The 5,114-nt window shown below is 40.9% G+C and overlaps 1 long non-coding RNA gene across 1 annotated transcript in view; it reads left to right on the forward strand.

Annotated features, from left to right (window-relative positions):
* The window catches only part of LOC116701145 (uncharacterized), a 5,716-nt gene extending 2,534 nt beyond the window's left edge, over positions 1–3,182 (forward strand). The window contains exon 3 of the long non-coding RNA XR_004334834.1: positions 3,170–3,182. This is a non-coding gene — a long non-coding RNA (uncharacterized LOC116701145). The remainder of the gene's footprint in view (positions 1–3,169) is intronic.
* The last annotated feature ends 1,932 nt before the right edge of the window (positions 3,183–5,114 follow it).

Raw genomic sequence — 5,114 nt, forward strand, 5'->3', positions numbered from 1 at the left:
TGTTTGTGTTTGTTCATGTTTCACAAAGAGTTTAACCCCAGCCAGACCAACAACAAAGATAGAAATCATATCACATCCATACAGGGAGAGTAGTATACAGCTGTTAAAACATAACATACGTATACGCAAGTTCAGGTATCTGAATCGGTATCAGGCCATCTCTACTAGGAACACTCAGTAGGAGTGGGCAAATCCATGATAACAATGTTGTATGCCAGCTCCAATCTTGCAGAAACCTCAGTACATCCTGAAGTTTTGGAACCCCAGATTTGAGAAAGAAACGTGTCAAATCAACAGAGCAGTATGCAAATTTCCTAAAGGTTCCTAGGATGGAGAAGGAATCGGTTTTTATGATAGAGTCTCAAGTCTCTAAACTAGAATCTGTTATGAACCCAGGAAAGGTGGACTCAAACGCAGAGACGCTCAGGCAGGGAGAAGAGGGTTTAAAAAAAACATTTATTTTAACAAAAACCGAGTCCAGCGGCAAACAAGAAGGAGGGAAAAAAAGAACAAAAAAATCAAGCTCAGAGGTTGCAAAACACAGGGAAAGGAAACCTGCAAGGAAGGGACACAAAATAGCAACAACCAGAACATGCACCACACCAAACCAAATCTGACCCAGGACCCAGAAACCACAAAGACTAAATACAGGGGGCAACGAGGAAACAAGAGGCAGGTGACAAGAGGGCTGGGAAACAGGTGGAAAACATCAGATAATCACAGGGGCGGGAAAACACAGGAAGTAGAACTAAAGACAAGACAGAGACCAGACTTCAAAATAAAACAGGAAACAGAACATATACAAGACCAGACCAAAAAGATAACAAGTGACCCTTTCACATCACACGGTCACGTTATTCTGCGCCATCTAAAAAAATCACTCACCTTTTTAGAAACATCAAAAAATATAAAAAACATGGAAAGTAACTTTAAGTCTTCATCATCCTATTTTGGTTAGAGCAGCTCTCGCAAAACTTCCATGATCTTGTTTAAACTTGATCTCTAATGTATTCAATTTTCTCAAAATGCAGGGCGCAATCCATCATTAAAACAATAGGCCCCAATGAAAAGTGCGTCCATTCATTCTGCTGCGGGAATAATGTTACAGTGGAAATCTGATTGTCTCATCAGAATTCTTGGTGAATACCCAATCTGAAAAGAAGGGCCACATTAATCAAGTAGCAGAACCCAAATGAGATGTACGAAGCCCTCGACCATCCGCCCCTCTCATCTCTCCACACAAGTCCTCCTCATTCAGCCTCCCTTTCAGCAGGAATCTGAATAGGGCCGTGACATTTGTTAACCCCAAATTCCACCTGACCAGTTTAACAGAGCTTACAAAACTCAATTCATGCATTTATAAAATATCAGAATATCAGAAGGTAGCATGAGAGCAAGCAGAGGAAATCACTTGTTGATTTCTTCAGCCGTCCCTTCCCTCATTGTAGCTCCTTCACGTAGAAAATACACTGATATCAAATGTACTAATGATATACTGTGTTTGGATTCAAGGTTTCCTTGCTTTGATTGTCAGCCTGAACCTAATTATACCTTACCAAAAACAAGCAGTTTGTATTGTAATTTCCACAGTTATATAGTTGGATTTAATTTAATTTGACATTTTCTTATCTTTAAATCAGCTCATGCCTAATATCTATGTCAAATGAAAACTAAAAGGCTTTAAGGATCTGGTTGTTCGCACGAACCATTCGTACATATAGCTGTGAAAAGAAGTAATTTGTATTAGAGCCCGAACGATATATCGGTACGATTCCCTCCTCTCTCTGTTTCTGAACCATGGTGAAAATCTGTGGTGAAATCTGGAGAGTACTACGAGGTGCAGACAGAGAGACAGACAGACAGACAGACGATGAACAGTTTTATTTTTGGATTTGTTGGGTGTGAATGTGGACTGAGCTGACAGGAAGATTGTCATCTGACAATAACTTCTTCAATCCCCAACACACACACACACACACACACACACACACACACACACACACACACACACACACACACACATACACATACATACACACATACACACATACACACATACACACACACACACACACACACAGTCTGGCTCTGAGTGTATAAATCTGTGAGTCCATCTGTCCAAAAGCATGGAGAAGAGGAGGAATTGTGGAAATTAGCAGTAATCATTTATAGGACACAAGTCAAAGGATGAGGCCTGTTACACTCTCCACCATCACCATCATCATCATCATCATCATCATCGTCCCTCATCTGCCACCCCCTTGTTTCTGGGATCTGTCCCTTGTAATCTTGTCTTGTTTTACTTCCTGTCTTTTAGCTTTTCCCGCCCTTGTGATTGCCTGATGTCTTCCACCTGTTTCCCAGCCCTTGTGTCACCTGCCTCTCTTGACCTCGTTGCCCTCTGTCTTTGTCTTCCCCTTGTCTCAGATCATTGTGTGTTTGTTTCTGTACTGTGTCAGTGTGTCATTTCTGTTTCTGGATTACTTTTGTTTTTGATATCCTGTTTGTTTCTTTACTTATTCTGGACTCAGTTTTTGCCTGCCGCTTCCAGCACTCCCTTTGTTGTTTCTTCCCTGCTGCATTTTGGACTCAGTGGTATTACCTCTGCTTCTGTTTAAATATATCCTCAAGTTCATTGTACCCTTGCCGGTTCTCTGCTTTTGGGTGCCCTATTCCTTAACGTCGGGCAGTTGGGGGTTCGGTGCCTTGCTCAAGAGCACCTTGATCTTATGTGTTTTGGGGATCAAGACACATATGGTCAGTTTGGTGGCAGTCGGCTGTGTGTGATGACAATGAGTCAGGTTACCGCAGAAACTGGTGATAGCAGCAAGAACGGCAGTAGTGGATAGTGTGAAAGGAAGAGAGTAGAGGACATTGATAAACGGAGCAGTGGATCCACAAAATGGAAGGCTAAAAGGGAGAAGGATAGCAGAGAAAAACTATAAAATATTAAAGCTATGTCCACAAGTGGACACACTCCAGACTGGAGTGTGTAGAGGCAAGAGGACAGGAGTTGTACCAACAATAACAGAAAAAAGGAATGAAAGTGCATATTGACAGAGCCCCCCGGCTGCACAGAGTCCACCAGTGGCGTGTAGTTGTGCTGTCACCGGGATACTCCATGGTGTGACTGGATCGATGATTTCACAAAGAGAAACAGCATGCTCAGCACACTTTCTCTGAACGGGTTATTCTTCCACAGCCGGCTGCGAAACTGACGGATTCCTTTATGGCTCAGAGCATCACAGTGGGAAGCCGAGGCAGAGACGGAGCAGGAGTCCCACTGGTGGAGGTTTGTACAGAGTGCAGAGCTGTGGGACCCAGAGCTGTTATTTTTTTTCCTGGCAAAAAGAGACATCTCAACTCTGAGCTGAGCTGCAAAACAAAAGTACACAGTACTAAAAAAAAAGAAAGAAAATTCAAGTAATTCCCCAAAGTTCCACAGGGTTTTTCACATTTAAATTGTTTCTTTTTTAACAAGCTGTGAAATTAACAGGAGTAAAAGAAGAAGAACTTGTATTAATTCTGTAGGAGCCATTTTCAATTGTTTTGGGTGTAGGACACAAATTGTCCACTGGTGTCACTAGTGTGCTTTTGAATGATGTCTACTTAGGTAGGAACCTTTCTACAGGTAACGGGGTGCTGCACAAATAGTTTTTGACTTCATCAAATTGCTACACACACATCTTGATGTTACATAAGGGCCCTGTTCATGTTGCACAGACATCAATGTGTCTGTTAGGAGGCACAAAGGCTCTATAAGATTGACTGCTTGCATATTTATAGCAATAAAGATTAACATGATAATTGGTCGGAATTCTCCTTTAACCTTCATGTTGTCCTGGGGTCGAATTTGACCCGTTTCCAAGTTTTTTTAATATCAGAAATATGGGAGGTCGACAATGTCAACAAGGCAACAAAACAATGGGTAAAAAAGCGTAAAAAAATATTGGAAAAAGTGAAAAAAAAACTACAAAGAAAAACCACTGGAAGGAAGCGTAATTTTTTTGGGAAAAAACAGGCTAAAATGTCTAAAGCAACAAAATGTCAACAAAAGGGACAAAGACATTAGGGAAACAATGACAAAAATGTTGGGAAAAAAATGTAATTTATTGTGAAAAGCAACAAAAACATTGAGATAGGGACAACAAAAGTGTTTTTTTCATGTTGTGGGAAAGACAACACAAGGGTGAAGTTTCTAGGATTAGGGGACTCTTCGGCAGTGACGGCCAAATGAAGCCTGGTGAACCAGTGGCTTTATTTTCTGAGCCCACTAGACGGCGCTCTTGGTTTTAAGAGAAAGGCCTAAGGCGTAGCAGGTCAGTAAATTCTCAACCCTTTGTTGAACAGCGAGCGCCATCTAGTGGGCTCGGGAAATAAAGACACTGGTTCACAAAGCTTCATTTGCTCATCACTAGTGTTTGGTATTCATGGGATGGACCACTGGGGGAAAATAGGGGAGGGTCGTGTCTTTTTTTTTGAGGGGATAGCACTGATACATTCATTAATGGCCCAATCAGAATTTTTCCTGAGCACAGGAAACCCTTTCTTCTGTGTATTGACATAATGAGGAAATAAGTTGGTGGTAAGTTGTGAAATGTTAATAATTTATCAACAAAATAGTTCCTGACCAGGTATTTCATTTGTTTTCCTACTTGGGACGCCTACAAGCATGACTTATTCATTTGTATGTTAAAGCACTCACAGCACTTACTGTAGGCTAAGGTTTGGGAGCGATTGTAGCCTTGATTAAATATTGAAATAGCAGTAAGTTGAAGCATAAGAAAAGGCACGTTTGAAAGTTACTTAATATTAGTGGCTGTAACAAAAAGGTACTTTCATTTGACAACTTATCTCAACAATGTGTTATCTGCTTGTCCATCACAGAATGAAATGAATATGAAGGTGTCCAGGTACATGAGTTTCTTTTTTCTTACCCAATTTAAGCAGAATCCAGCAAAATAACTTTCATCTGCACAATATTCAGAGAAACTTGAGTCCCAAGGAGCCTTCTCTCCAGGCTGCCTCTTCTTTACTTTCCTGCTGATATGTTATAAATATATAAAAAGAAACAAATGTCAGGAAACTTGTCAAAAATTGTCAAATTTCCTTCC

The sequence above is a fragment of the Etheostoma spectabile genome, chromosome 13 (genome assembly GCF_008692095.1).
Source record: "Etheostoma spectabile isolate EspeVRDwgs_2016 chromosome 13, UIUC_Espe_1.0, whole genome shotgun sequence".
Classification (NCBI taxonomy): domain Eukaryota; kingdom Metazoa; phylum Chordata; class Actinopteri; order Perciformes; family Percidae; genus Etheostoma; species Etheostoma spectabile.